Source organism: Acinonyx jubatus, chromosome C2, assembly GCF_027475565.1.
Source record: "Acinonyx jubatus isolate Ajub_Pintada_27869175 chromosome C2, VMU_Ajub_asm_v1.0, whole genome shotgun sequence".
NCBI lineage: Eukaryota > Metazoa > Chordata > Mammalia > Carnivora > Felidae > Acinonyx > Acinonyx jubatus.
In genome coordinates, this window is record NC_069384.1 from 155,067,074 (window position 1) to 155,087,004 (window position 19,931).

General features: G+C 54.8%; 1 protein-coding gene and 1 long non-coding RNA gene across 4 annotated transcripts in view; one reads left to right on the forward strand and one right to left on the reverse strand.

Moving 5' to 3' along the window:
• ANO10 (anoctamin 10) overlaps positions 1-19,931 on the reverse strand; it is a 283,614-nt gene that overhangs the window by 22,714 nt on the left and 240,969 nt on the right. Inside the window, exon 13 of one of the 3 annotated variants that reach the window (XR_003414386.2) lies at positions 4,565-5,530. The exons of the other annotated variants lie outside the window; for them this stretch is intronic. The gene's annotated coding sequence lies outside the window, so the exon portion shown is untranslated. The remainder of the gene's footprint in view (positions 1-4,564; positions 5,531-19,931) is intronic. 3 annotated transcript variants of the gene reach the window in all.
• On the forward strand, positions 2,541-8,716 carry LOC128315352 (uncharacterized). The gene is made up of 2 exons (XR_008298113.1): positions 2,541-3,836; positions 4,472-8,716. It is a non-coding gene; the product is annotated as an uncharacterized LOC128315352 (long non-coding RNA).

Consider the following 19,931-nt stretch of genomic DNA (forward strand, 5'->3'; position numbering starts at 1 on the left):
ACAGTTTACCCGCACTGAGCTGCAAAGGTAGGAACGGCGGCCAGCGACCCCACCACCCTCTCAGGCCTCAGCCCAGGCAGCAGGAGCAGTCTGCCAGGAGCACCTATCTCTGTAAGGAGGACGGACCAGGCCCCTCAATCTGCTGGGCTGGGCCAAGCCCGCCTGCCGCCCTTCCCCTCTCTGGTGGGTCCCGTGGGGCCTGATCTGCCTCATGGAGCTTTGTGACCCCACCGGAGACGTGGCCCACAGTGGGCGGGAAGGCTTGTGCTCCCCAGACCTTTGCCAGCACAGGGCTGAGCATCCTGGCCACGAGGGGAGCTCAGGCTTGGCTCGTCTCCCTGTATCTTCCGTCCTCCCCGCTGGACGCGCTGAGCCGGGGCAGGACCAGAACTCCAAACCCATGGCTAAAGCCCAAAGAAACACTCAAGCAGCTCAGAAGAAACAAGTTGTGGCAGCTGGCTTGCCAGAGATGAAGAGTTAAACTGGTTTTGAGGTCAGTGAGCGACACCCAAATCTTCCCTTGCCAACAGGCAGGCCTCTTCTGTTCCTCCCGAAAGAGTCAGAAGCTACGAGGCCTTGTGACGACTTCTCTCAGGTAAGGAAGGGTCCAGATCCCATCTGCTGTTATGAACTTGTAACAGAACCCCCACCCCACCCTCCTGGTAAAGAGGAGCCAGGGGCTTGAGCCCCCTCCCCGCCCAGGGGAGACCATGAGTGTTGGCAGAATTAACGCTAAGAAGCACAGATGTTCTAATCCGAAAGAACCTTCATGATCATTCAGTCCTGTGGCCGCTTAAGACCCTGGAGACTCTCTTAAATGCAGATTCATAGGCCCCTCCCTGAGATGCTAACTCACTGGTCTGTAGGGGGGCCCAGGTCTCTGAGGTTTCTCCTGAGACGTCCCCAGCCTTGGGAGTCTCTGATGTGTTGACTGCCATCTTGCGCGGGTAAGCGAGCTGGAGTGGAGGCGGGTGGCTCCCTTCTGGGCCACGCTGTGGGCCCAGGCAGAGTCACAGGGCAGGGCCCAACCGGGCTGTTCCCTCTGGGCACCAGTCTGCCTCCTGCAGCCCAGCCCTCTGGCTTCTTTTGCCTGGGGCGGGGGTAGGGGTAGGGGGGCAACATTATTCCTTTTTAAAAAAAAAAACCTGGCTTCTTTAGGGATTCCTAAATTAAAACCTTATTGAAAATATAAGCAGGATAATAGTGCCGACTTCCTCCCCACCAGAAGCATCAGAACGAAGAGAATGAAATCTTCCCTAATTCGTGACTCGTTAAAACACTCATGTTCCAAACAACTCTTTAAAAAGTACAGGCTGACTTCTTGCGTCCTTATTAGTGATGATCATAAGGGGAGCACAGTCGCTGAGTGTGCGGTCCCAGTGCGCAGCTCCGCGCAAGAAAGGACGCATAAGCGGGCCCGCTGCGCCCTGAGGAGGCGTAGGCAGGTGCCTTCTGAGACCTGGGGGGGCCCTCGCCCGCCCAGCCTGTAGTACAGACCGAACCCGCGATCAGCTTCGGGATCCCTCCGTTCACAGCGCTCAGGAAGTCACAACCGACGGATCCCATTACCGCCTGGGTTGCGACATGCTCGCAACGACTCCGTTACCCCTCCTGCTCCCGCTCGGGAGCAACCGCCGCGCACCGCACGGAAAAAGCCGGACCTCAGCTCCCGGCCGCAGGGCGGAGAGAGCCGCTGCCTTCCCGCCTTCCTGTTCACCGTTCACCGGGGGCTTCGCTGGCCTGGGGCTGGCTCAGTTCAGTTCAGGCACAGCACCTGCTCCCCCCCGTCCTGCCGGCCTCGGGGGTGCAGGCCTGGCGACGGGGCATGAGGATCACCAGTCCCCTGGCCACCTCCATTCTGATGGAGCTGCCCGCCCCCCCCGGGGGATTCTAGCACTGACAGGAAGCCTCCTTCCCGCACAGCCGCGCCCCCGCACCCCTGGCGAGCACAACCCAGGTCTTCTCTTGTCTCCCACCACCACGCTGAGGCCAGGCAGCTTGTTTGGGGTCATGTGGCCAGAGTCAGGGCGAAATTAAGCAATTTCGGTGGTTCAGGTGAAAAAGAAAGCGAAGGATGGGCCATGCCACAAAGACTGTTTTCTTCTTTATATAAGTTTTGGTCATCTCGACACCCAACGTGGGCCTCGAACTCACAACCCTGAGATCAAGAGTCACATGCTCTTCTGACTCAGCCAGCCGGGTGCCCCAAGACTGTTTTCATTTGTTCTATCTAGAGGAAAGCTTCCCTCAAAGCAGCACTGTTCTGGAACACATTCTAATATGACGATTAAAGGCTCCAGATCTGCCCTCAGGCTCCGACGAGCCCCGCAGCAGTGGGTACGGGGCAGGAGGGCCCAGGGGCAGTGGCCCCCCCAAGGCTGTCCTGGGGGCCCTGCGTACAGCACCCCTCCCCCTGGAGGGTCTGGTTCATAACACGTACAAAATGCGAGGTCTGTCGAGCATCAGACAGGCCGGCGCTCTGAGTGCCGCGTCCCCACCCCAGCCAGCTTTACTCCTTCACCCCTTCTCGGGGGCAGCTTTACTCCTTCACCCCTTCTCGGGGGCCGCGATCACCGTGCTGCTCCGACCAAACATTGAGCCCTTATGGCGGATGCCTCTGTGCCCCTCCCCGGTCTTCTGTCTGCCGTGGGGCCCCGCCGACCCCACCTGCCAGGCACACCCACCGCTCCCAGCACCGGCCTCCCAGACTCACCGATGCCGTCCAAAAGCAGCCCAAGCCGGGCTCTCAAACAGGGAACCAGAACATGCTACCACAGGGCCTTCTCATAGGTTCTGGACTGAACCGCAGGTCACTCGGCCCAGAGGGGCTGCCTGTCGCCGTCGCCCTCCACTGTAATTCCTGCACTCTGCTCGCACCGTCTGCTTTTGTCCACGCTTATGTGCAGGGTTTTCCTGCTTCAATGTTCTATCCACCTAGTGCGTGCTCCGGAGAGGATACGACACTGCCCTCTGCCCCCAGGGGCCCACGACACGGTGCGGGAGCTGCAGCCAGCTCTCCACAAATACCTGTGGCAGAGGGACCACGGCCTGGAGCCCCAAGCAGCAGCCAGCGCGATGAGGGCTCAGCCCGTAACTCAGCATGACCACCATGAGCTGGCAAGTAAACTGCAGTACACGCGCGTGTGAGACACATTCACGTTCTTGAAGCGAGCATCACTATCTGGACCACAGATGTGTCGGTCACACGTATGGGATCACAGAAAAGACACGAGCGTGTGGGCTTTACGCCCGAAATTCCAGGATTTTGGAGGTCTAGTTATCTGCCCTGGTCGCAGTACGGGTCTGGGCCCCTTAGGATTGGGCCTCAGTGCGGACAGGAATCTTGGTTCCCCCAGAGCCAGCTGTGGTTCTGGCTCTGGCTCGGGTGGCCCGCGATGACAGCCGGGGAAGTGGCTGGAGGAGGAAACTCAAGGGCCGCCAGGAAGGTTGCCGAATCACCAGCTTGACCCCAGCTGGAAACGAAGATTCCTCCAAGATCAAAACCCAGCTCCAAAGAAGCTCCAAGACCTGGTGGCCAGGCCCAGTTCCACCATCGGGTGAGGCGCTGGGGGCCACGAGTCCGTTAACTGCCGAGCTGACCCTGGGGAGGGTAGAGTCCGTTTCACTTAAAAACACTAAAAAAAAATCTACTTCTTAAATAACCGTGTAGGCCCTGCTTTCTCTGCATAGTTGGGTTTCAGAGCTGAATTTCCAAACGCAGAAGTTAAAGGTTCCTGGAAGGAGAACCCCACAGATATCCTGAGAGTGTAAATGACTTTCTGTGCAGAGCGAGGGGCCTACAGAAGCCAGAGGCTTTGCTTCCCTGCCATCCCCAGGTATGCACTTACTCTCACGCTTCCCTCTTCTGGAAGAGGGGGCCGAGTGTGTTCGATCTGCCACGGCCATCTCTGAAGCCTGGGCTGCTAAGGTGATGTATCTGTCGATGGGATGAAGTTCTACGAGTGGCTAAAAGGTGCTGAATACAAAGCAAAACTGATGAGAGAGTGGCCCACCTTGCTGGGTTTGGTAAGGGTTACTAGGTGCAGAAAGGCCTCGTCAGGGCTGCTCATGGCCTCTGTCCTCCCACATTCCATCGGTGGCTTCTGGTGTCGTCTCTGCGTTACCGGCTTCTAAGTGCAATCCTTTGCATCTATGCAAAACGTGGGTGCCATCACTAAGCGATTGATGCCGCAGACCTTCGCCAGCACCCGGGCGTTCTGCCTGCGACGGGGACGCTCCAGCTCCCTAGGTTCCCACGGGCTGCGGGGCACGGGCAGGTGCGTCCACACCAGCCCTGTGCTTCACGCGTGTTCTCTGTAGCAGCTCCACGGAAGTCTCGGCTACTTGCCTCTCCACCTGCCCGTTTCCTGCATTTCTAATTCTGCTTCTACATCAAAACCTCATTCCCCCTCCTGCTTTATTGATACAACTTTCAATGTCTGTTACATTCTATTATTTTTGTGCAACTCAGTGACCAACAGTCACATCACAACACATCCCAGACGCTGTTCTCAACTCTGTATTAACTCATTTGCTCCCCATGACCACCCTACGAGAAACATACCGTCATCATCCTTTCAAAGGTGGAACGGAGGCACAGGGAGGCTGAGAAGCCTGCTGAGGCCACACAGCTCACGGGAGGCCTGCGCCCAGCATGCCGACACTGCTCTGGTTTTGTGCTATTTAACGCCACCTAGCTTCCCGCTGCGGCCACCGGTGCTCCGAGACGCACATTCAGCTGGATCACACTTCCATCTCAAGAGGGTTTGCTGCGACTTTTCTGATCCTTGGCGAAGCCTAAATTTTGTGCCATCCCACCTGGCTCAGAGTTTCTGCTTCTGCTAAACCTCTAAACCAAGGGAGTCCGGCCCTGGAACCCACCGCGTCCACCTCCATCCTGACTTGTGAGCATGATTTTACGCATGACAGTAAGAAGTTGCTTACGACTTCAGGAAGGAAGTTTGAGAGTTAATTTTTTTTTAAGAAGCAGAAATCCTTGGCATTCTTCTTCTTCTTTCAAAAGAAAGGCCTCTGAAGGGCACAAGAACCAGAAAATATGGGAAATGCTTTGGAACGTTAATTGGCAAAATCACAAGTGCCCAAAGGCTCGTGGTGAGCCGGCCACTAAGGAGAGCCCCTCCAACAAACAACACGGAAAGAGTCAGGACCCAGGTCTGGTACCAAAGTGCAGCTCACTAAACACAGAAAGGGGAGTACAGATAGTCCTGAATACAGTTATTCAGGAACAACCAAGGTTCAAATAAGTGATGTCTTCTTCGTCACGGGAGGAGAGAAAACCGGTAACAGGTGTTGCTTCAAAGGCAGCCGAACTGAATGGATGCATTTTGGAAACACGCAGATCCCAGCATGGAGAGTAAGAGCGTCGGGTCCTGGAGTGCCCGGGGACATCCACGAAGGGGGATGGCGCAGCATCCTGCCACGGGGATCAGGTCAGAATGCAGACGGATGACGTGGAACAGAAGTGCCATCATAGACGAAAAGAGCCAGAGTCCCCGAGATCAAAAGCAAGCTACGAGTAATCGTAAGGAAATAAGATAAATATACGGGTGAAACAATCAGTACTTCTGAAACGGCCATGCCCTGTGAGCATCATGACCACATAAGAAGGAGGGTGACAACAGCGAGGGTGAGGAGGACACAGAACGGGTGTCCTTGGGAAGTCACATGAGTCAGACGAAGGGGCCGCCAATTCTGCATGAGAAAGGGGGAGAAAGCATTTTGTGTTTTGGCAAATAAGCACGTAAAAAGAGTCTGGTGATTGGCTTGCCCCGAATCAGAGGACAAATGACTAAGTTTCTTTTAAAAAACTGAGTTACTTTCCCAATGGCCTCTTTCGCTGAAATGACTAGATCTCTAGGTGCGATGTTATGTTGCAGAGTAAAATGCGGAAGGGAACCTTCCATCCACTATGTCTGCTACAATATGGTACCGGGCTGTTTATCAGAAGACATGGAGGTGGACAATCTAATTGCCCTTCATCAGCCCATGATACTGACACACCGGTGGTGTTACTCTTCAAGACATTGACCCAGCTCTTCAGATGGCCCAGATGAGCAAGCGTCTGGCCTGCAGGAGGCCCTTCCTGGACGAGCCTTTCACAGCATCACCTCCTCAGGAAGCGGCCCCCTCTTGATCTGACTGCAGGGAGGAGGCGCTGGGGGCCTTCAGGACGTGACTCCCTTTTCTGTCTGGAAGCCCTGGGAGCCAGCGAGGGACGCAGCGTCCTTCTCTCACCGCAGAAGCTTACACGCAGGTCACTAGGGTCCCTTAGGAGATGAGACCCGGAGGGCTTGTAACCAGCCAAGGCCCAGGGTGATCCGGTCAACTCTCCTCTTTATCCACAGGTCCTAGGTTGCTGGGTAGGGACATCCCAGGGTTCAGGGTTCGGGCTGCGAGTGGAGCAGTGGACAGGCCAGAGGACAGTCACAGAGGGATGAAGGGCAGAAAGCACCAGTGGCTGCTCCTTCAGTAAAAGCCATGGCTCGGTGGCAGTTAGAGACCCAGCAGCTGAAACGGCAACAATTTGGTTGGGTCGAGGTGCCGCGCAAAGGCTTAATTAAGAGCCCAAAGAATAGAAATGAACACCACGGACTAACCACAGAAATCAAAGGTCTCTAAGAGGACTCCGAGTGTGGGGTGAGCAGGTGATGTGGTGGTCGCTGGAGGGAACCCAGGGCCCAGCCTCCCACAGGGGTCCTGGGTCAAGGAGTAGGAGGGGCAGGATTTCACTGCGGCATGAGCAGAAGGCCAGACAGTTCAGAAAAAAAGGGCTGAGGTAAACATTCCACCGAATTAAATGCAGGAGACAGTCTACAGCCCACATCAGGGTTTCAACCAGAGATGTGTTTTTTTAAAGCTTAAAATAAACATTTTTCTTAAGTATTAAGGGGGAATAACCTTTAATCTGAGAAAGCCATGCCATCACTACGAGGACAGAGGCAGCGGGATGAGTGGGGGTGGCGGCACAGGGTGAGCTGTGTCTCTGTCCCGAGAGGCACCCACACCCCTTTCTGTGCGCCCGCCGTGGGGTCTTGGGGGTGCGCAGCCAGGGAAGGGCTCCGGCCCGCTGCAGACTGGTCCCGGCCTTCAGACGCGCCTCGCCCACCACCGAAGACTAGAAAGATGCTTGTGAAACTCCGGCCAGGTGCACGCCACGGAGAAGGCCCAAGTGCCCCCCACCATCTTCAGGATCTCCCCAGGACAATGCGGTTGTTGTCCCCCATCCAAACACCATATGGCTCTTTGATAAACACAGACCTCTCTACCCTCTGTCAATCTGGTATTTCGCGATATTACGACTAAAACCACATAAAACCAAACCAACAGTTAGAACACTGACTGCGATGTTTACAGCTCTACATCGTCTCCACTGCCTGAGAGATAGGTGTGTCCTCTTCACCCGGGGGCAGGGTCCCATCCCCGGCAGGCGAGCACGGCTGCCCCGGGTGCCCGTGCTGTGAACCAGGACAGCCACCATCGGTGTCCCTTCTGAAGAACACGGGCAAAGCTGGGACCCGGCACGATCTACCTGACCGTCCTTGATCTTCTTCTCTAGGAAAAGCACTGTAAGTGCAAGACGGGCTCTAGCCTTCACTCGCTCGACGTCCCTTTCCCTCCGAGCAGCTGCTGCCTACTCGCGCCCGTCTACAAGCCTCGTTAAGTAGAAAAACTACTGCTTTTCTCCTACATCTTTTGTTTCGCTTTCCTTCCCGTCACCTACATCCCCTCATGGGTGAGTGGCAGCGACCGTAACCAACGCTGACGGCCCAGTACAGGGGGACAGGAACGTCACACGCTCTTGAGCACGTTTAGGCTGTCGGTGTTTCCTGAAATCTGGGACTGAAGTGGCAACAGGCCACCGACACCCCTCCATGGCACCGCCGTCCAAGGGACCATCTTCCCATTAACCTTCCTGCCGGCGGACGGGTCCAGGTCAGACTTTGTAACAGGTGGAGTTAGAATAGCAAGCCGGATGGGGTTTTGAAAACTCATGTCTATTTTTTATTTTCACTGGTTAAAAATATTAGATAGGCATGAAACTCATCACTTTTGTGAGTAAGAAAGGACTTCTTTGCAAACACGTGTCTTTGAGAGCAAAGAAACCCAAGACCCTCGTGTGATCGGAACACAGAGCGTTCACGGCCGACACCCCTCACGCGGTCTAATCAGGCCACATCGCGTTTCTCCCAAGTGTCCGGGGAGATACGGCCCGGTGCGTGTTGGGGTTACGTGAACCGAGGTGGGGTTTCCCAAACTGCAGCGATTACGGCGTCTCGCTGAAATGAACTATGGAACCAGTCCTGGATTAGCCACTCAGTGCATCCCGCCCTCCGGGCCTTGGCCTTCAAGAGCGGTGCTCCTGGGATGCCACGGTCAGAGGAGTACTATCAGGTGAGGCTCTGAGAGGCGGCAGGTGCACGTGCACGGGCTTATCCCTGTTCCGACCATGTTCCAAAGGCTCTTTGGGGTTCCCTCCAAAATAACAGAAATATACAATAGCAGCTACTTTATTATTCTATATGTAATGCCACGTAACGGAAGTACAATTGTTCTAAGGACTGATTGTTCTTAGGACCTGAAGGCACAAAGGAACTTAGAAGACGGTCTTGGCTCTTTGAGTGAGGTCAGCATTACCAAATTCAGGTAATTTGGCAAAAAAACCAAAAAACAAAACAAAACAAAACAAAGAAAAGAATTGTTTGCCAATTCAGAAGGAGGAAAAGCTAGGACAAAAATGTTGCAGTTACAGGCACGTACCACATGCAGAAGACCACACAAGCGGAGGGAGAAGGAGCTTCAAGAAGCTCCCAACACTACCGCAGGAAAGAAGCTAGTACCTCGGACTTGACTCCAACTCCGTGTGGTTCTACTCGCTGCCTCTGGGTCTCAAAACGTGGCCGTATTTCACGCTGTGAGAGCAACAATGGCTTCCTTCTGTTTCCATCACACTTTTCAGAATCTGGAAAGTTCCAGGGAAATGGGGGTCTAGCCTGGGTGACCGGTGCTGTCCTTGGTGTGGCCTTCAGACGAGCTCACGGTCCCAGTGTGGGATAAGCTGTCGGCCACACAATCCTGCTTGAGCCACACGGCCGAGCTTTCTACCCAAGTCGCGTACCCAGAGTGTCAGAACTCTGCCTCCTCGCTTTGCTGTTTAGGAACATGAGCCGATCCACCTGATAGGTGGTGAGTAAAACGTGCCTTCAGATATTTAGTTCCTCCTCCACCATTGCTGCTGTTTCCCTGCGCGAAGCCAAGAACAGCAGACCGCGTGAGAAATAAGGTGTCTGCTGACAGGGGACCCCTGGTAAAAGTAACGAAACACAGAGGACTTTCGCCTCTCGCCCCGAACGACCTGGTCATTTTGTTAAGAGGACGCAGGGCAAACGTTTACAGAGCACGCGGCCAGGTTTTGGTGAAGTGATTCTGCGTCACCCAGCAAAGTCTGCAGCTGAGTCACAGCTGATTCACGTGCATCTCGGGGGGGGGGGGGGGGGAGGAAATCAGCGTCTCTGCAAGTTGTCTGGGACGAGCCAAAGCGACCAGCCTGACCAGGTCTATAATCATAGAGCGGTGCCGGGCTGTGGGTAGACGCCGTGTGTTTTCTGCCCTCGGAACCGAGCGTTCCGGGCACGTGCGTGGCAAAGCACGTGGAGAAATGCGCTTCCTCTGATGCCTGACTTGCAGGGCACGAAAGCCACTGGAGAAGAGCGAAGCCCCCGAGAGGGCCAACAGCAGGAGCGCGCGCACGGCGCCCCGCCGCCCTCATTGCCAAGAAGGAACTGGCGTCAACACGAAGACCTCCGTGGCCAGAAGAGCCAGTCGGGCCCCGGGCTTGCAGCAGCCAGGCGTCCTGGGCCGGGAGGAAGCGGAGGCTGACCACGAGAGGAAACCACGCACGGGGCGGAAGCGGAACCCAACAACACGGCGGTGAGTCAGGGCTGAGAGGCCTCGGCCCCGTGAGAAGGCGGCTATTTCCCAACAGAAATAGAGCCCTCCGCGGGTGCCCACGCCCCACCAAGGATGGCGCGTGGACGAAGGGGCTCGCCCAGTCCCGGCGACCCCACCAGCTGACCACCCCAGTGATGCAAGGCGCCCGCAGCCCCCGGGCCGGTGCCCAAGACTCCGGGGCTCCTGGCTCCCAGGCAGACAGGCCCGGCCTGGACCTCGAGCCCACCCCTGGCCCCCTTTCCCGCTGCTCCCTGGCCCCCACCTCACTCCGTCTCCTGCCCGTCCGTAGGCCGCTGCGCGGGGAGCTCTGAGGGGGCCATGCTCTCTGGCCCGGCAGCAGTCTCTGGTCCCCCAGCCTCCCATAAGCCCGTGACCGCCCACCGCCGTTGGAAGCCCGGAGCACCAGGCACACTTCCGGGGAGCACCCCCCAGCCCGCCGCAGGCAGGACGGGCATGTGCCACACGCGCCGCAAGCAGGGGGACAGTGACGCGAGAGCCGGTACGATGCCTCTGCCTGCTGGCCTCCCCGAGACACGGTGGGCTCCCGAGGCCGGCGCTGGTCACCGGGGTGGCCCAGGGCTCGGAGCGTGTGGCCGGGGACTGGGAGGCGCCCAAAGAGGCAGGGCGGGGAGGCCTTCGGCACAGCCCTGCGCTGCGACCCGCTGCTTCTGCCCCTTGCGGGGACCACAAGCACATCTTCCTGGGCCGCACACTTAGACCCCCATCTGCCACCACGCCCCGTTCCCTCCAAGGGGCCGATTCCACGGCTGGAGGAGAGCCAAGGGCGGTGGTGTGGCCACGCTCCAAGGGCATCCCGCACCTTGCTGATCGGCAACCAGGATGCCTCTGAGGATCTTTCATAAAGCGAGTTTCCCAGGTCCCGCTTGCGATTCTCATTTAGCAGGTCTGGGACGCGTCTGAGAATTTTATTTCCGAGCTTTTAATTGTCATATTTCAAACTTACAGAAAGCTCGCACGCATAGTACTAGGGATTCAGAAATACTCTTACTCGGATTTGCCAGCTGCTTTCTTTTTGCCCTGTGTGCTTCCTTACTCGCTCTGTTTTTTTCCTGAACCATTTGAGAGTGAGCTGCAGACAACATGCCCCTTTGCCCCCAAACACATCAGTGGATATTTCCTAAAATCGAGGCCTTTCTCTTGTATGATACAGGAGAATGTTCTGTTCCCTAAGTGATTTTGAATAGGACGGCCACCTTCCTATTTTATCAAACTTTCCCCAAATTTTATCAAATGGATAGGATTCAGGAAGTATCTGACACGAAGTATTCCTGCAGAATGGTAAAACAGCAACAGGTTATTCTGAGGCCAAAGGTCACGGTAAGAGCTTACAGGGATGAATCTGTGAGTATTTTGATGAACTGGAAGAGAACATCACATAAAAAGCAGCACTCTGCTGGGCTGTTTCGGGATGTGTGCTGGGCAGCCTCTAACTGGCCCCCACTGGCCCCTGCCCCTGGTACGAGTCCTTTGTGGAACCCTCCCTCCTAGATGTAGGCCGGACCTAGTGACTCACTTCTCAACAAGCGAACACAGCGAAGGCGCGGGGATGTCACTTCTGAAGTTAGGTTACAAAGAGGCTGTGGCTTCTGTCTCAGGTGCTCCTTCTCTTGCACGGGCTCTGTGAGTGGTCCCGTGGAGAGGCCCACGTGGCGGGGAACCCACATCCGGGCCCTGAAGCTCCCGGCAGGTGTGCGTGTGAGCCCGTCCAGCTCTGGGGGGCCTGCAGCGCTGCCCGACATCAGAGGCACCCCGGGGAGCCATGTGCAGATTCACAGAAAGTGGGAGAGAGCCACTGTTTACTGTTTGGGGATAATTTGTTGTCCGGCGATAGAAAAGACGGGATGGCTAGCGTGGAATATCAGAAAACTCATGACTTTAAAATATGCCGGATTCCACGGAGAGCTGAATGGAGTAATAAAAGGTGGAGGGGTCCTGGCCAGAGAGGCGGGAGGTGGAATACTTCTCCTGATTATTTAACCTCTCTCTCAACCAAATTCTTCTAGTGACTTTTAAAAATAAAATGTTTTTATTTTTAAAATACATGTGCATAGTTTAAAGGAATCAAGCACTATAAAAATATTGTGAATAAAGACTCATTCCTGCTTTTGTTCCCCAGCCCCTCATCTGGAGGCGATTTCTTGTTACATGACCAATTTCGTGATCATTCCTTCGGAAGTTTTGTTTCGTTGACCCTGCCCACCCCCCCCACCCCCCCATTATCAACATAGGGTATCTCTAGGTATCTTTCTTGTTTTTCATATAAGGGTAGCATAATATACTCTTCTGCATGTTGCAAAATAAATCTTGGAGAGAGTTTTGTATCAGGAATTGCAGGAAGTCCTTTTTCTTTTGGGTGCCTGCAGGATTTGTATGGATGGGACAATTCATTGAACTAGTCCCCTAAACCAGGGTGTCCCTATGACCTTTGAGTGTATCTGGGGGATAAATTCTTGGGATTTTCTTTAGGCTATTAAACATCCTACTCTCTCTCATTAAACAAGCAAACAGAATCCTCCCTTCCACCGCCTACCCCACTCTCCCTTCTGTGGACATCCAGTTTCCTTCTCACTCTCCCAGCTGAACCTGCTCATAGAATGGTCTCTCTCAGCTGTTTTCTCATTCTGGCTCCCCAGCCACCCCTCCGTGGCTCCCGGCCCGTGAACCCACTGAAAAGGATCCCTCTGAGGTCACCTGGCTGCCATGTTGCCGGACCCAAGGGCGTTCTCTGGGCTTCATCTGGTGCGTTCACGGCTGCCCCGGATACCCTGCCGCTACCTCCCCCCGCACCGCTGCCCGTGACTGTGACGTGGCACCTCACCTGGCCCTCCAGCCCTCCCGCCTCCCCCGGCCCCATACCCAGCCTCTTCTGGAAGCACTCCCCAAGGGTCAACTCCAGGCCCTCTGCTCACTTTGCACCAGCACCCCCGCCAGAACATTCTGTGATGCCAGGAATGTTTTCTTAGCACTTAAAATGTGGTCAGTGCAACTGAGGAGCTGAATTTTTGGTCTGATTTAATTTGACCAACTTAAACGTAAATGGCCACAGGCTACCGTGGGCGGTGCTCTCCCTGGGAGGGACTGCGCATACCCGGCTGGTCACCGCCGGCACGCGGGGCACACACACATCCCTGCGCCCAGCTCAGATTTCCTTCCCAAGTCACACAAGGCTCACGACACCAACGCCCGGCTGACCTCTCCCCTTGGATGCGCCAAAGTGACAAAACTCAATCTGAGATCCTCTCCTGAAGCCGGGTGGTCTGCCGGCTTAGCGTGAGGTGCGCAGCTCGCGGCTCAGGAGCCTCAGAAGGCCAGGCGTGGTTGGCTTTGTCTCCTGAACATTCCTGCTGTGCCTGCCCTCTACGTCTTCGTCACGGTCACAGGGCCCCTCGTGGAGCCGGTGCAACGGTCTCACCACGGGCCCACCTGCCTTCCCTCCCCCTCCCCCCCAGCCTGTCCTCACAGGCGCCCTCGCGCCTCAGACACCACTCCCAGCATGCCACGATGCGGCTGCAGCTCTCACTTATTCACGACTAGCCCGGCGAAGAGTCCCAGGTGCCCACCAAGCCGTGCCGGGCGCCGCGCGGACGCCGGGGATCCCCTGAGCCCCCCGAGTCGAGTCTGGGTCCGGCAGCGAGCCGAGCAGGGCTGAGGCCTGGTGAGTGCTAGGGGTCCGTGGGGGGAAACGGGGCCGTAGTGGTCCGCCGGGACTTGGGGCCAGGGCAGGCCGGAGAAGCACGCGCTTGGCCAAGAGTCATCGGGGAGGGTGTCTGCTGAGCAGTCGCCGAGAGGGGGCTCTGGGCAGCGGGGAGGTGACACCGCGGGATTAAGTGGCAGAAAAGTACAGAGAAGGAGACTGGGCCGGAGAGGGGGCCTCAGGGTCATGCCCCTTTGTCCCGGACACCATGCCTGCAGCCTCTGCTTGCATCAGCTTCTTGCAGCTGAGCCTCTAGCTCACTGGAGCGTGCAGCCCAGGAGGCAGCCCTGCTTTTTCACGTGTTGTTTGGTCACTTTTTTTTTTTTTTTCAATAAAACAGTAGCCTTTCAGTTTGTCCTGATGACGTTTTCACCTCTCCTTTGTGGCCTTCATCACCGAAGCCTGTCCTGACCCTTCTGAATGCCTTCCTCTAGCACCTTCCATGGCCTTTCCGCCTTTACTGCTGGTTTCATTTCACGCACCCTCCGTTCTCACAGCTGATTGCCAGTGTGAACCTGTCATAACACGGCACGCTCCCTCCGACTGCCACCTGGCGCCTTCCTTCCCTGTGCCAGGAGCCCACCTTTCCCTCCGGACGTCGGCAACGCCAGGCGCTTTCTCGGTTTCCCCGACGGTTAGGGCATGGACGGGCAACTAAATTCCGCCCAGTGGGGCTGGAGACTAAGTCTCCTGAGGGACTTCTGGGCGAGATTTTCCTTCTGAATAGAAAGAGACCCTGAGGAGAAGCCACCTTTCCCCACCCCCGCCTCTGAACAGGAGTGTGTGACGACAGTATGCCTGGAGCCGCGGCATCCACTTGGCGACCACGACGAAAGCCAAGATCCTAACCGCGCTGCGTGGAGAGAGAGCCAAAACCTACCTCGCTCCTCAGTGCCATCGCCGGGCTGTTCCTTCAACCCTGGGACTGGCCCACACAACGGCTTTTGTTACATTACACCTCACGTTCATTTAATAACTTTGAGTCTTTATATGGAAACAACCCCAAAAGATCCCAGGTTACGAAAGTCCCCGTGTCTCATCATTACTTACGTTCTCCCGTAAGTTACTAAGCGTCTTCTCAACTAAACATGTCATGTCTGCGGTTTGGGAGTCTACGTAGACTGAAGGCCCTGTCTGGGCATGTTTTTCTCCCCTAAATTACCAAGTTCTCTAGGTCACACGGGCCGATTTTCCAACGAGTCCCTTCTTCTCGTGAATTCTGAGGTGCTGCTTGCTCTACTCTGACGTTTTAGGCCTCGTCTAGAAACCCCAATGAGGCGGCCATTCCATTCCATGCAGCCATCTGTCTGCCCTTCCTTTCAGTCACAAGTCTTGACCTCCAGCGTGAACCAACACCTCGTCTCCCTCTCCTCAGACTCTCCGGCATCGGGGGGAGGAAGCGGCCCGGGAGCCGAGCTCCCGGGGGCCCTCAGGCGTGGCTCCTTCCTCGGCGTCTCCTCGGAAAAGCCCTCCCAGGTGCTGCCCCCTGCCCCCTCCTCCAGTCCCAGAGCTCTTGCCCCCTCATCTGTCCTTTCCTCAGAAGGCAGTCGGGCCTGCTGTCTGCCTCCGGTCCCCACGACGCTACGCCACGCACAAGCCTAGGGACAGAGCCGGCAGAGGAGGGGCACTCCCGGGGAGGGAAAAGGTGTGCACACTCACACTTCATTCTCAGGGGAGGTGGGGCAAGTTGAGGGGGGCGGGCAGCGGGGACACGTGTGGGCAGATCAGCTCCCACATACGTGCCAAAGTGCCGGCATCCTTGCCTGGCAGCGCAGGCCTCACGTTTGCGTCCTCCGGGCCCACCTGCGGGCCCCGCGGCCTCGTGTGGCCCGCAGCAGGCTTCCTCCGAGCTGCCATTCTGTCCTCTTGTCCTGAGGCCCGGCATGCAGCTCCTACTTGAAAAGTCCGGACTTGCCCTCCGCGGGAAAACCTCCCGGCGTAAACTCCTCACCTGTCCTTTTTCCCGTGTGTCAAATCCTTCCACCCTCCCCTCTTGACTTGTTCGCCTGGCTCCCTTCCTGGACTTTTTCCGTCCCGCACAGGACTGTTTAGTCCCCTCTAAAATGTTAGAGCCTAGACTTCTTCTAGCAGAAAGATCAGCTTTTATAGGAAACAATTAAAAAAACAATAACCCTTACACTTGCATGCAGTTTTTACACCTGGAGGAACCGTGCTCGTGCGGGCGAAGCCAGCAGGAGGCCCGACCATCACGCCGCACCCCTGGGAGAGGGGCGACGCCTGCCTGCGGGGCACCTGGCCGCCCTGTCCCTGGTCCTCACGGAACTTCCCACGTCACACTCGCGGTAACCGATTTGCGCAAAGTGAGGCCCCACGCCCACAGCCAACGAGCCCAGGTCTCAGCATAGAAACACAGGGCTGCGTGGCTCCAAGCCATCGTTCTCCCCGATTCCCTCAAATTCCGTATTTTCCAGAGGAAAATGCCGAGGAAGGTGCCGTTGACCCTTGAACAACGCAGGTTTGAAGCACGCTGGCCCACTTACCCACGGATTTTTTTTCCCAACAGATACAGTACAGCAGATGTCTTTTCCTTACGGTTTTCTTAATAACGCTTTCTTTTCTCTAGCCGCCTTCATTATAAGAATACAGTATATAATACCTATTAATATACAAAATGTGTATTAATCGACTATGTATGTTATTGGTAAGGCTTCCAGTCAAACAGCAGGCTATTAGTAGTTAAGTGTCTTGGGGGTCAAAAGTTACATGCAAATTTCAACTGCGTGGGGGGGGGGAAGGTCAGTGCCTCTAACCCCCATGTCGTTCATGGGTCAACGGTGAGCTCCTCTGTGGCTTTTCTTGAGAACGGTTTTCATTATTTATTTATTTTCAATAATTTATTGTCACGTTAGCTAACGTATAGTGTAAGCAGCGTAACTATTTAACTAGTTAACTATCATAGAGTGTAAACAGGCTTCAGGAGTAGATTCCGTGATGTGAGAACAGGTTTTGGATTTCAGCACACTACGGTTTTGCCGGACTCGTTCGCCGCCCCGCCTCTGCTCCCGTCCGGTAGGGAAAGGGGCAGCAGCTGTGGGGAGGACGCTGGAAGGCCGACCTGTCTGATGAAGCACGCTTCCACCCCACGGAGAGTAAAAGCCTCTGTCTGAGAGGCGCCCCCCCCCCCCGACAGTCTTCTGGCAGATTCTCCTGCTTCTCTCTTAGCTTTCTCCTTATAGAAACGGCAGATTCTGAAAAGCATGCTTTCAATTTTGATGACGTGCCATTTATCGATTTGTTCTTTTATGGATTGTGCTTACGGGGCTGTATCTAAGAAATCTTTGCCTAACGCAAGGCACAAAGATTTTATCCCTTCCTTTCTTCTAGAAGATTTATACTTTTAGGTTTTCTGTTTAGGTCTATGAGCCATTTTGGTACGAAGCATGGGTCCAAGTTCACTTCTGTTTTTCTGGCCTCTGGATACCCAACTGTTTCCACACCATTTGTTGAAAAGACTATCCTTTCTCTACTGCACCACATCTGGGTCTTTGTCAAAAATCAGCACATCCTGGTGTCTTTCTCATACTGTTGGTTTTCTTCAAATATCTGATGCTCTGAGGTAGGATCTTCACAGAAAGAAGGACTAGGTGATCTTTGGTGATCCACTCCACCTAAGACTGGGTGACGAGAAGGGGCACTTTCCAGGGGCTTCCTCTCCCCGTGTCTCATCCGCCTTCACACCGTCCTCCCTCTGGATGGCCAGTGGAGGCTCTGTGTTTGCATACACCAACCTTTTGGATTTATTATTTTCTTGTGTTTTTCCTTTTGTGTAAATATGGTTTCCGGAGGAGGCAGAAATAAATGGGAAGTCTGATTAGACCGTAATAAACCTTAGGGGTGTGTGGACTCACTTCCCCATCGAACGTTCACCGGTCCTCCCCAGATACAGAAAGTGGAGGTGGAGAGATCGCCAGGGATACCACATACAGAGAGTTGGCTGGCTGGCTGTGGTCTCATTCCTCACGGCTTCAAAAAGCTCTCCTGGCCACAGAAGACCGTGGCTCTGTGTAGGGGGTGGCAGCGGTGGCCGGCACGGCCAGGCAAAGCGCAGGGATGCTAGAAACCACAGGGTCAGTAGCACGTACTTGGCCAAGAATCAGGCCACAGTCCGTCACGACAAGACCTTTTTCTGTTTTCCTTAATCATCTTTCACCATGGACTGGAGTCTGCCTCTGGTTTGGTTTTTTTGTTTTTTGAAGAAAAGTATGTATGTATGTATTTCTACTATCTAGTTAGTAATTAGGAGCGCTAGGTTTTAAAAACTATGTTGGGAGGTTTTTTCGTTTTTTGGTCCTAAAGTATCAACAACCTTGGCCCCACAGACCATTCGTTTCAGCTTCCAGAGTAATTAGCCTAAGACAGGCTCCAAAGCATTTACAAAGGAGCCAGCACTCTCCATCACGCAATCTATTCCTGACCTAAAGGAGAACATAGTTTCAGCCTAAAGAACAAAATAAAAAAACTTCAACATTTCACATCTTGTTATGAAATCACTCTGGGTGATGACATTCCATCTTAAAAAGGGGGGAAAGGAGGAAAAAAGCAAACACAAAGTGTGGCACAAACAGACTTAAAGACTTGTTCCTTTTGTTACGGGGCCTCTGCTTACGCTGTTAGACTCTCTCGTTAATTTTGATCTGGCTGTTTACACACATTTTTAATTTGTTCAATCATTTCACAGACCAGTAGTTTCACGGTTCAGTTTGTTTCAGGCAAAGTGGAGTGTTACAAAAAATCCCAGACTATCCTCAGGTTGGAAAAATCAATGGATGGAAATCGGAACAACTGTCCATGACCGGTGGCTTCTTTTCGCTCTAATTACAGAATGGAGTTCCTTCTGTAAATGTAAAAACTGTTCAGTACTAGCATAAAAGATACCGACGCAAACACACCCCTGGATTTCCCCACCTTCCCCTGTCGTTCTCTGAAGGACCAGAAGTCGCCACATTTTCAGCTGCAGGTTTGGCTGGTGCTGACTCCGGAGTAAGAGCCAGGCTGGGGCATGGACTCTGAGACGGGGTCCCCGCGCCCCAGGGGACAGCAGAGGCTGTGCGCACAGCTGGTTTGGGCACACGGAGCCTGGAATATCCCCCAGTAGGCTTTTCCCTCAGCTTAGTCAGTGGCTGCAAAACTTGGGAAACAACAGACGGCCCCCCACCCCCGCCCTCCCCAGCACATCTGCTTATTTACTGGTTTTCCTTAAAGCAAATGGACACAAACCAAAAATTTAATTCTCATCAATCTGGGAAGTATTCCTATTTCCTATTCCTCATAGGAAGTACTCCTATTCCTAGGAAGATTTCCTATTCAAAATCATAACATATTTCACAAACACATGGAGTTGGGAAGAATGACAGAACCACCCCCGCCCTCCCTCCCCTCCCCACCCCCCAAGCTTCTTGAAGACAGGGACACGGCCAACACAACGGATTCCGCCTTGCAAGCCCTTCATCTTCTACCCTCCCCCCCCACGCAGAGGACTACTCCTCTGGGGTTGGTACACCCCACTCCCACGTGGCTCTCCTCCCCCAATGTGTTACACCTACATGATGCATAGGACTGCTTTCCGTGTGTTAAAACTTCACGCGAGGGGCACCCGGGTGGCTCAGTCGGTTGGGCATCCGACTTCGGCTCAGGTCATGATCTCATGGTTCGTGAGTTCGAGCCCCGCGTCGGGCTCTGTGCTGACAGCTCGGAGCCTGGAGCCTGCTTCCCATTCTGTGTCTCCCTCTCTCTCTGCCCCTCCCCCACTGGCACTCTGTCTCCCTCTCTCTCAAAAATAAATTAACATTAAAAATTTTTTAAAAAAACACAAAAAACTTCATGCCAGTGACAGCCGGCCGCACAGGCTCCTGGGTAAACGGGCTCCTGGCGTGCTGGGGTTCTGACTCCTGTGCTCCTGTAGCAAGGACTCACCCTCCACCTGTGCCCTCCATCCCACAGCTGCCCGGTGCCCCACCAGCTCCACGGGGGACTGTCAGCCAGCCCAAGGAGGGGTGTTGAGGACGGACACACAGTCACGTGTCTTCTCTTCGAGCTCGTCTAAAGACACACCTGGGGGTCCTCGCTGAGGATAACTGGACAACTGATAACCTCGAACAGAAAGCAAATCAGCCAGTGACACAAGACCCCAGTAGCCCATCCGCAGTCTAGTGAGGACGTGAGCTCTGCTCCAGACAAATCAGAAGGGAGTTTTATCAGGAAACATCACAGCACTGCTGACACACGT